Raw genomic sequence first — 12,804 nt, 5'->3', positions numbered from 1 at the left:
TCTGATTTCCATTTGCTTAGTAGATTTTCCACCATTCCTTTATTTTGAGGCTGTGGGTGTCATTGCACGTGAGCTGGGTCTCTTCAAGACAGTATACCACTGGGTCTTGCTTTTTTATCCAGCTTGCCACTCTTTGCCTTTTAAATGGGGCATTTAGCCCATTTACATTCAAGATTAGTGTTTGTATGTGTGGATTTGATCCTGTCATTGTGTTGTTAGTGGGTTATTTTGCTGACTTGTGTGTGTGGTTGCTTTATAGCATCACTGGTCTGTGTACTTAAGTGTGCTTTTGTATTTGTTGGTAGTGGTTTCTCCTTTCCATATTTAGTGCTTTTTTCAAGATCTCTTGAAAGGTGGGTCTGGTGGCAACAAACACCCCCAGCATTTGCTTATCTGAAATGTATCTCATTTTTACTAAAAAAACTTAGTTTGACTGGATATGAAATTCTTGGCTGAAGATTTTTTTCTTTAAGGATGCTGAATATAGGCCTCTAATCTGTTGTGATATGTAAGGCTTCTGCTGAGAGGTCTGCTGTTAGCCTGATGGTGTTCCGTTGTAGGTGACCTGCCCTTTCTCTTTAGCTGCTTTTAATATTCTTTCTTTCATTTTGAACTTGAAAAATCTGCTAATTATATGTCTTAGGAAAGATTTTCTGGTGTAAAATCTTGTAGGGCTTCTCTGTATTTCCTGAATTTGACTATTTTCTTCTCTAACAAGGTTGGGGAAGTTTTCATGGATGATATCCTGAAATATATTTTACTGATTGTTTGCTTACTCCTCATTCTTTTCAATGCCCATGATTCAGAGATTTGGCCTCTTTACATAATCTAATATTTCACAAATGGTTTGTTCATTCATTTTTATTCTTTTTTCTCTGTTTTATTTCAGAGAGCTAGTCTTCACGTTTTGAGATTTTTTTTTTCAGGTTGGTCTAATCTGCTATTAATACTTGTGATTGCATTGTGAAATTTTTGTAGCATGTTTTTCAGTGCTATCAGATAAATTAGGTCCTTTTTCTATTAGCTATTTCATCTGTTAGCTACTGTATCATTTTATGGTGATTTTTAGTTTCCTTGGATTGGGTTTTGCCATTCTCCTGAATTTAGATGATCTTTATTCCTATGCATATTCTGAATTCTAGTTCTGTAATTTCAGCCAACTCAGCCTCCCTTGTTGCAGAACTAGTGTGATCATCTGGAGAATGTAAGACACTCTGGCCCTTTGAGTTTTCAGAGTTCCTGTACTGGTTCTTTCTCATCTTTGTGTAGGTGAGCCTTTAACTGTTGAGTTGCCTCTGATTACAGTAACCAAGTGAGGGCAGGGTGGTTGTGCTGAAGTCCCAGGTTGGTTGTCCTTTACCAGCGAGGAGAACTGAAGACCAGGACCTATGTGGAGAACACTGGCCACTTTTCTGTGAGGTGGGTGCTTTGTGCTTGGGGTCTGAACCAGCCTCTGGTTCCTGCAGACTCTCCAGAGCTTAGAGAAAGCAAAGGTGGGAAGTGTGAGTTAGCAAAGATGGCAACCCGCCCCTTCCTCTGGGAGCTCTGCCTCCATGAGCTGTAGAGCTGCTATAGACTCAGTGGCCTCAGAAGTGGGTAGCTGAAGACCCAGGAGGCTGGGAGGACCTACCCAGTGAGGAAATACAGAATCAGGGACCCAAGTTTTTCATAGGGCTGCTGCAGTATGCTAGCGATCTGCTCCAGTCCCTAGTCACCCCAGATTTTCCAGCACCTGAAGGTATCAACAGTCAAGCCTGGAATACAGCAAAGATGGCAGCCTGGGAGTTCCATCCCAGGGTGGTATGGACCTGTGTCTGCCCTAAACACACTGACAAGGGTGGTTGTAGACCTCAGTCGGGAGATTCCACCCAATGAAGAGAAATGGGATCCAAGATCTGGGTGAAAAAGCAATGTGGTCACTTCTTTGCAGAGCTGCTGTGCTGTGCCAGGGGACCACTCCAGTCCTTGGTCGCCCCAGACTTCCTAGACCCTGAAGGCAACAACAGCTCAGGCTATGAAACCGCAGATAGTAACCCATCCAGTCCCCTGAAAGCTCTGTTCCAGGGAGGCTCAGAACCATTGCCAGCTAGAAAACACTGGGTAGCTGGTGACCCCATTCAGGAGGTCCTATCCAGTGAGGAAAAATGGGGTCTGGGGCTCTCATAAAACCAACAGTCCGGCTGCTTTTTTGTAGAGTGGCTGCACTGAAATGGCTAATTGCTTTGAAACAGCATAGATGGTGGCCCAACACCTACTCTGGGAGCTCTGTCTCAGGGAAATATAACACTACTACTGGTGGCTAGTTGGATTTCTAAGCCATTGGGCCTTATTCTGCAAGGTGCCATGGAAGTGGGGTCTGCAAACCATTGCTGCTCAGCCCCTTTCTTAAAGGTACATATGGGGGTCTAACCTCCCACTTTGCTGGAGTTGCAGCTACTTTTGCTTGGAAGTCCAGGTAGCTAAAACTCCTGGGGCTCTGCATGTGCCTGGGTGGATGCCCTGCCAAGACTTCTTGTAGCTGTGCATGTCAGACTGCAAGCCTTAGTTGGGTGAGTTCTTAAAGGGATCTTCTGACCCAAGGTTTGCAAAGATCTGTGAGAGAAGCATGGGTCCCCAGGTCGCTCACTCACTCATTGCTTCTCTGGGCAGACTCCCCTGGCTCTGTGTCCCTCCTGGGTGGGCGGTCATTACGCCTTACTTTTCTCCACTCTCCATGGGCAGTTGTTTTGATGCATCCTGATACATGCACCTGGATGTTTCCATGGAAGGCGATGTATTTACTTGCTCCATTTGTCTCCATGACAGTGGCACACACTAGTGTCTTCAAGTTGGCCATCTTGGCCAGCTTCCTTCCCTCTAGTTTTCTTTACCTTGAATTAGGATAGCAATATTTTGCTGGAGGATGAGTAGATAACTAGTCAGTTTAAGAAAATTCCAGAATGCAGCCTAAAGAGAAAGAAATATAACAAATAAAGAAAGATAAGAAAGGTAAAAGGGGAAGATTGAATGAATATAATTAGAATTCCAAGAAGAGAGAAAAACAGCAGATAAAAGAGAACAGCATTCATTTGAAAAAAAAAAAAAAAAAACAAACAATGACAGAATTTTCCGGGGTTGGTGGAAGATTCAGGTTCACAGCAACTTGAAACTAGATAAATAGGAACCCTAACTCCACATGTATGTCTTCAACTAGGCTGTTGAAGACAACATGTTTTTTTAAAAACAACCAAAGGCAAAACATGCCTTCAATCAAGAATTGAATATGCAGCAAAACCTCATTTAAGAATGAAGACCTCATTCACAAATCTAGTCACTGTGAAACAGGTGACACTGAATGAAATACTAGATGCAAAATTGAATGGTCAACCTGAAAAAAAAGCAAAAAGGAAACCTTAGAGAATACCTCTGGGGCCCAGAATTGCTACAATATGTTATCTAAAACTTTCAAATACAGCAAAAAAATTACAAGACATCCTACAAAACTGGGATGTGAAACTCACACTAAGGACAAAAAGCAGTCAATATCAACTGGTTCTAAATGGACCAAATGTTTTATTTCTGACAAAGACTTCACACAGCTATGAGAAATATGCTCAAGGATATAAGAAAACCTGATGATAGTAACTCCAAAAAGATAATCTGAATACAGAAATAAAAACCACAAAAAAGAAACAAATTCCGTAGTTGAATTGTACAATAAACAAGCTGAAAAACTCACAAGATATGCTCAACTACAGATTTGAGATGGCAGAAGAAAGAATCAGTGAAACTAAATATAGATCAACAGAAATCATCTAATATAGAGAACAGGGAGAAAAATATTGAAAATAAAAGCAGAAACAAACCCTAAGAGAAAGTTGTAACAACACGAAGCATCACAACACATATGTAATAGGAATACTAGAAAGAGAGGAGAAAAAAAGAAAATAAAAAACATATTTAAAATTAGTGGCTTGAGGTTGGGTGCGGTGGCTCACAACTATAATCCCGCCCAAGGTGAGCAGATCACCTGAGGTCAAAAGTTCAAGACCAGCCTAGCAAACATGGCGAAATCTCGTCTCTTCCAAAAATACAAAAAATTAGCCAGGCATGGTGGCAGACACCTGTAATCCCAGCTACTCAGGAGGCTTAGGCATGAGAATTGCTTGAACATGGGAGGCAGGGGGTGCAGTGAGATCACACCACTGTACTTCAGCCTGGGTGACAGAACAAGACTCCATCTCAAAAAAAAAAAAAAAAAGAAAAAAAAAATTAACGGCTTGAAAACTCCCACACAGAGGAACAAAAATAGTGGTTGACTTCTCACATAAATGCTAGAGATCAATAACCAGTGGACTAATATATCTTGCTGAAAGAAAACAAACATTTTTACCCAAACTTTTCATATCCTACAAAACAGCCCTTTCAAAATGACAACAAAGCCAGCCCCAGATAAACGTAGACCGAGAATTTATTGCTAGCACACCTGCATTGTAAGAAACACTAGAGAAAGTTTTTCAGGATGATAGGAGATGCTGTTAGATGTTACAAGAAAAAAACCCCAGAAATTATAAATATATTAGTTAATATAAAATACATGTATATATGTGTGTATTTATATACATGTGTACATATACAAGTATATTCCTTCATTCTTTTTTGTTTTTTTGAGATGGAGTCCCACTCTTGTCACCCAGGCTGGAGTTCAATGGCACGATCTCCTTTCACAGCAACCCTCGCCTCCCAGGTTCAAACAATTCTGCCTGCCTCAGCCTACAAAGTAACTGAGATTACAGGCACGCACCACCACAACCGGCTAAGTTTTGTATTTTTAGTAGAGATGGGGTTTCACCATGTTGGCCAGGCTGCTCTTGAACTCCTGACCTCAGGTGATTCATCCGCCTCAGTCTCCCAAAGTGCTAGGATTACAGGCATGAACCACCACACCTAGCCTATTTCTTTATTCTTAATTTTTAAAAAACATATAATTGTATAAAGCAATATTTATTATACTATAATGTTGAGTTAATTATAAATATTTAAAATATGTATAACATATGTGTGTTTATATTTTCTCCCATGCAGACATATACCCATACATACATGAATACATGAGGAAGACGAGAGAGTAGAAGTGGAGATGTTTTAGAGCAAAGTTAGTATATTTTATTGTAATTAGTCTGTATGTACCTAAAATAGACTTAACTAAGTTAATCATATATATGCATACATATAGGTAATATATATTATAAATATTTATGATTAACCCAACATTATAGTGTGATAATTATTGCTTTATACAATTATGTTTTTTAAAGATTTAAGAATAAAGGAACAGGCTGGGCATGGTGGCTCACATCTGTAATCCCAGTACTTTTGGAGGCTGAGGTGGGTGAATCACCTGAGGTCAGGAGTTTGAGACCAGCCTGGCTAACATGGTGAAACCCCATCTCTACTAAAAATGCAAATATGTATGCATATATATCTTTATATATGTACATATATATGTGCATATATATGTGTGTGTGTCTATATATACCTATGGCACCTCAATTAAAACTATTCTAAAATATATAGTTAAAAGTAAACACAGAATTTAAATGGTACTATAAAAACATCTCTTTAATACAAAAAAGTAAAGTAGAAGCAAAAATACACACAAGCCACATAGAAAACAAATAGGAAAATGGCAGACATAAATCCAAGCCTACTAAAAGTTACGTTAAATGTAAATGGGCTAACATTCAAGTCAAAATGCAGAGATCATGTTATTGGAAAAAATATAAGATGACAATGCCCAATTATGTACTACTTACAAGAGAAATATTTTAGATTCAAGACACAAATGCAGGTTAAAGGATTCTAAGTTATAGTTACATAGGATAAATAAGTCTAATGCCATAATGTATGAAATAATGACTATTGTTAAACATATGTTGTATACTGGAAATTTTCAAAGAGAGTAGATTTCATATATCCTTAGCATACACACATATACAAGATGGTACTTATGTGAGGAAATGAATATGTTAATTTTCTTGCTGTGGTAATTATTTAAGTATATGTACATCAAAATATCGTGTTGTACACTTTATATATAACAAGAAAGTACAAATGTGTTTGAAAGAAATTATATATGATTTATATATATATAAATAATGGTGTGTATATGTATACAATGGTGAGTTTTATACACACCCCCCCCAAACACACACACCATTCACATTCAGACATTCACCATCAATGAGCTAGAATGGCCATTCTAAAATCAAACAAAATAGACTGTCCAGCAGCCGATTCAGAGGCTAAAAATTAGACTAGCAACAAAGAGAAATATTTTATAAATATAAAAGGATCAAAATGTCAGGAAGATATGCTGATTTCAGATGTGTAGGTACTAACAACACAGTCCCAAAATATGTGAAGAAAAAATCAACATAGTCAAATTGAGAAATGAACAGCTGAACAATTATAGTTGGAGATTTCAAAAATACATTTAAAGCAATGAATAGAAAAACTAGACAGGAAATGTAATGATAGTTAAGATAAATAAAATTAACAATGAACTGATCTTTATCAAAAACTTCACCCAATAACAGCTGAATGCACATTATTTTCAAACATACATGAAATATTCCTCAGGATAATTATGTGCCAAGCCATACAATAAATATTATTAAAAATTTGCAAAGTTTGAAATCATGAAAAACATATATTCAACCACAATAAAATTAACGATTAACAATAGAAAAAACCTGAGAAATCTACAAATATTTGGTAACTAAACAACAAATTTCTAAATAGCCCATGGAACAAAAGTTAATCAGAAGTTAAGTTAGAAAATATTTTAAATGGAGGGAAAATGAAAAAGATTTATCAAAATTATAAAATTTATATAAAGTACAGCTTTAAGAAAAATTTACATCTTTTAACTTTACTTTTAACATTAACACTAAAAAATAACTCAAATAGATAATTTAAATTTTTATCTCAAAATACTAGAAAAATAGGGGCAAAATAAACCCCAAAGTAGGCAGAATAAAGGGAAATATAAAATACAAAAGAAATTATAATACAATTATACTACAAAAGAAATTAAATTAATATCATTTTAAGGGACAAAAAGCAGGCCTAAGTGGTTTTACAGGCTAATTTAATTAATAATGAAATAATAAATAAAACCAATTATACACAAATTTTTGAGAAAATATAGAAAGATGGAATGCTTTCCAACTCATATTATAAGGCTGATGTGTGCTATACACTAAAAATATAAAAATATGTGGTAAGAAAAGAAAACTTCAGACCAATGTAAAATATGTATATGTATTCAAAATTTTTAATACATTATCAAATTAAATCCACCAGACATATAGAGAACATTCCATCTAATAGCAGAATAAGATACATTATTTTCAAATGCATACAGAATATTCTCTATAATAGACTGTATTTTAGGCAGCAAAATGTGTCTTAATAAATTAAAGAATATTGAAACATATCAAGTTTCTTTTCTAACCTCATTGGCACAAAACCAGAAATCAGTAATATTGGAAAATACACAAATATGGGGAAATTAACACACTTTAAAGTATAAATAACTCCTGAATAAGCAATGTGTCAAAGAATAACTCCAAAAAATTATAAAAAATATATCTTGAGACAAATGAAAGTGGAAACATAATATTCCAAAACATGTGGGATACAACAAAAGCAGTACTAATAGGGAAGCTGATAAAAGAAAATTACAGACCAGTATTCTTGATGAACAGCGATGCAAAAATACCTGCAAACCAAATTCAGTAGCACATTAAAAGGATCATATTCCATGATTATGTGGTATCTACCCCTAGAATGCAAATGTAGTTCAGCATCACAAATCAATAAATATATTTGGCATTAACAGAGTAAAATATAAAAATTATATAATAATTTCAATAGATTAAAAAAAACATTTGACAACACTCAACATTTTTTTTTCAAGATAAGATGCTTTCAACAAATTAGGTATAGAAGAAATGTACCTCAACATAATAAAGGACACATAAGATAAGACCACATCTAACATCATGCTCAACAGTGAAAAACTGAAAACTTTTCCTCCAAAATATGAATAAAATAAGCATGTCCACTCCTGCTACTTCTATTCAATATAACAATGGAAGTGCTAGCCTAAGCAATGAGGCAAGAAAAAATAAAGGCGTCAAAATTGTAAAAGAAGAAGCTAAATTGACTGTTTGCTGACAACATGATCTTATATGTAGAAAACCATAAAAACTTCACTATAAAACTGTTAGAACTAATAAACAAATTCAGTAAATTTTCAGGATACAAAATTCAACACAGAAATATTAGTCACATTTGTATACAATGTGATTAATGAGAAACCACCAAAAGAAAAGAAATTAAGATAACACTCCACTTGTGAGAGCATCAGAATGAAAGACTTAGGAATAAATTTAACTGAGAGGGCAAAAGATCTATGTACATAAAACTATAAAACTTTAATAAAATTGAGAAAAACAAATATCAATGAAAAGTCATTCCATGTTCATGGACTGGGATAATTAATAATGTTAAAATGTTCATACTACCAAAAGTAATTTACAGATTCAATGCAATCCCCATCAAAATTCTAATGACTTTTTTTTTTTACAGACATAGAAAAAAAATCTAAAGTTTATATAAAACCACAAATTCCTTGAATAGAAGCCCATTAAGAAGTGGGTGAAGGATATGAACAGACACTTTACAAAAGAAGACATATATGAGGCCAACAAACATATGAAAAAATGCTCATCATCACTGGTCATCAGAGAAATGCAAATCAAAACTACATTGAGATACCATCTCACGCCAGTTAGAAGGGTGATCATTAAAAAATCTGGAGACAACAGATGCTGGAGAGGATGTGGAGAAATAGGAATGCTTTTACACTGTTGGGGGGAGTGTAAATTAGTTCAGCCATTGTGGAAGACAGTGTGGCGATTCCTCAAGGACCTAGAAATAGAAATTCCATTTGACCCAGCAAACTCATTACTGGGTATATATCCAAAGGATTATAAATCGTTCTGCTATAAGAACACATGCACACGAACGTTCATTGCAGCACTGTTTACAATAGCAACCACCTGGAACCAACCCAAATGCCCATCGATGATAGACTGGACAGGGAAAATGCGGCACATATACACCATGGAATATTATGCAGCCATCAAAAAGGATGAGTTTGTGTCCTTTGTAGGGACATGGAGGAACCTGGAACAGCAAGCTGACACAAGAGCAGAAAATCAAACACCGCATGGTCTCACTCATAGGCGGGTGTTGAACAATGAGAACACATGGACACAGGGAGGGGAGCACTACACACTGGGGTCTGTTGGGGGGAAACAGGGGAGGGACAGCAGGAGGTGGGGAGCTGGAGAGATAGCATGGGGAGAAATGCCAGATATAGGTGAAGGGGAGGAAGGCAGCAAATCACACTGCCACATGTGTACCTATGCAACAATCTTGCATGTTCTTCACATGTACCCCAAAACCTAAAATGCAATAAAAAAAATTCCTTGAATAGCTAAAAAGAAATCTTGAGCCAAAGAACAAAGCTGAAGGCATCACACTACCTGATTTCAAAATATACTACAAAATTACAGTAACCAAAACAGCTTGGTAGTGGCATAAAAACAGATATAAACCAATGGAACAGAATGGAAAGCCCAGAAATAAATTTATACATTTTTGGTTACGTGATCTCTGAAAAGGTTGCCAAGAGCATGGAATGGAGAAAAAATAGTATTTTCAATAAACAGCGTTGGAAAAATTAGGTATTCACATACAGAAACATGAAGATGGACATTACTTCACACCATATATAAAACTTAAAACTTAAAATAGATTAAATAATTAAATATAAGACCTGAACATGTAAAACTAATAGAAGAAAGCATACAGAAAACACTTCCTAACATTGGTCTGGGCAATGATTTTTGGATATAATCTCAAAAGTTTGGGCAACAAAAGTAAGAAATAGACAAATGAGAATGCATCAAACCGAAAAGCTTCTGCATGGCAATGAAACGACAGAGTAAACATACAACCTACAAGACAGAAGAAAATATTTGCAAACCATAAGCCTGATAAAGAGTTAATATCCAAAATATATGAAGAACTGAATGCAATAACAATAAAACAAATATCTTGATTTAAAGATGAGCATAGACCTGAATATACATTTCTCAAGAGAAAACATACATACGACCAATAGGTATACAAATTATTAATCATCAGGAAAATGCAAATCAAAAAAACATGAGGGGCGGGCATGGTGGCATGCCTGTAATCCCAGCACCTTGGGAGGCCAAGACAGGCGGATCACTTGAGATCAGGAGTTCCAGACTACCCTTGCCAGCACAGTGAAACCCTGTTTCTACCAAAAATATTTAAAAATAGCTTGGTATGGTGGTGGGTGCCTGTAATCCCAGCTACTCAAAAGGCTGAGGCAGGGGAATCTCTTGAACGCAGGAGGCAAAAATAACAAACATTGGCAAAGGTATGGAGTGAAAAGAACATTTGTACACTGTGAGTGGGAAAGTAAATTAGTACAGCCATTATGGAAAACAGTATGGAGGTTTCTAAAACATTTAAAAATAGAGCTACAATATGATTCAGCAATTCCACTTTTGAGCATATTCAAAGGAGAAGAAATCGCCACCTTAAAAAGATAGCAACAGTTCCGTATTTATTTCAGCATTCTTCACAATAGGCAAGATATGGAATCAACCTAAGTGTTCATGAATGGATGAATGGAGAAGCATGTTATACACACACACACACACACACACACACACACATACACACAAAGACACGCAAACACAGACACACGCACACACATGAGATCTTCAAAAAGCTCAAGGGAAATGTCTATTATAAAAAAATATGCATGGTTTTAAAATTTTTGCAGCAAAATAAACTCAGTAATTTGTTATAACATATCTGATCAGCATCTAGTTCAAGGCACTAAGAAGCATAAGAATTAATTTGAAAAGAGCTCTTATCGGAGCATCATGAATTGTGCTAAAATTGAAACAATAACAAACATCAAATTTATGGTGAAGTTTGGGTGGAAGAATCGTGAAATCATTGGTACTTTTTAAAACGTTTATCAGGACTTTGGCCCAAATAAATCAGAAGTTTAAAAAAGGATAACTTGTTTTGAGAAATAATAAGTCTATGTTGAACATAAAGCTTCGTTAGACAATCCACACCAATTTGCAAGGAAAATACAAGTCTTGTTTGTGCCTTACTTGGAGAAGACCAACAATTAGCAGCACAAATAACAGCCAACACCACAGACTTCTCAACTGGTTCAGTTTACTAATTCTGATTGAAAAAATTCAAGCTGAGCAAACTTTTCACTCCATGCTGGCCAAAACCATTGTGCCCAGATCAGCTGCAGACAAGAATAAACTTTTCAATGGAAAATTTAAACAAGTGTCCTCAAGGGCTTGAGACATTTCTTGGAAGAGTTGTGTAGGAGATGGAACATGGGTTTGCCAGCAGCACCCTGAAGACAAAGCACGAAGCCGTGGCTACTGAAAGATGGAGTAGCCCAGACAAGCAGAAGGGGACCGGCCAAGAGCAAAGGTCATGCAGCTATTCTGCAGATGCTGAGAGCATTTTGCACACTGGCTTTCTGTAGGGCCAAAGAATAAAAGCTGCTTATTATGAGAATGTTTTTAGAAAGTTGGCCAATGTGTTAGCAGAAAAACACCTGGGGAATCTTAACCAGAGGGCCCTTCTTCACCATAACAATGTTTCTGCTCATTTCTCTCACTAAATGAGGGGATTTTTTTTTTTTTTATTGCTTTGATGGAAAATCAATAGGTCTCCACCTTACAGTCCTGATTTGGCTTTTTCTGACTTCTTTTTATTTTCTAATCTTAAAAAAAATCTTTGAAGGGCACCCATTTTTCTTTCATTAATAATGTAGAAAAGACTTCATTGACATGGTTAAATTCCTAGGACCCTCAGTTCTTTCCGGGTGGACTAAATGGTAGATATCATCACTGACAAAAGTGTCTTGAATTTGATGGTGTCTATGTTAAGAAATAAAGTTTGTATTTTTATTCTTTTGCTTCCATTTGTTCCCAAAGTTTTTGAAGTCCGTGTGTGTGTTCATAAAATATGCAATATATAATTAATGGAACTTAGTCAGCTTTATAAAAAGAAAATCTCATTATTTGTGAGAATGTGGAAAAACGTGGAGGACACTATGCTGAGTAAAATAAGCCAGAAACAGAAAGACAAATATTGCATGCTATCACCTACATGTAGAATCTAAAAAGGCAAAATTCACAGAAGCAGAGATTAGAATGTTGGTTGCCAGGGACCAGTGAGTGAGGAAAATGAGGTAATGTTGGTCAAAGGACTATAAAGTTTTAGCTATGTGGAATGAATAAGTTCTGGAGCTCTCATGTACAGCATGTGCCAATACGTAAGGTATACTTTAATTCTGCCAAGAAATTAGATCTCAAATGGTTTCACCACAAAAAAATGATAACTTATTAATATGTTAATTAGTCTGATAGTGGTGACCATTTCACAACGTATATTAAAGATCACATTGTGGCCGGGCGCGGTGGCTCACGCCTGTAATCCCAGCACTTTGGGAGGCAGAGGCGGGTGGATCACGAGGTCAAGAGATCGAGGCCATCCTGGTCAACACGGTGAAACCCCGTCTCTACTAAAACTACAAAAAATTAGCTGGGCATGGTGGTGCGTGCCTGTAATCCCAGCTACTCAGGAGACTGAGACAGGAGAATTGCCTGA

Source organism: Cebus imitator, unplaced genomic scaffold (assembly GCF_001604975.1).
Source record: "Cebus imitator isolate Cc_AM_T3 unplaced genomic scaffold, Cebus_imitator-1.0 Scaffold185, whole genome shotgun sequence".
In the NCBI taxonomy this organism is placed as follows: Eukaryota; Metazoa; Chordata; class Mammalia; order Primates; family Cebidae; genus Cebus; species Cebus imitator.
The sequence above is the reverse complement of the archived record's forward strand: the minus strand, read 5'-3'. Positions refer to the sequence as shown.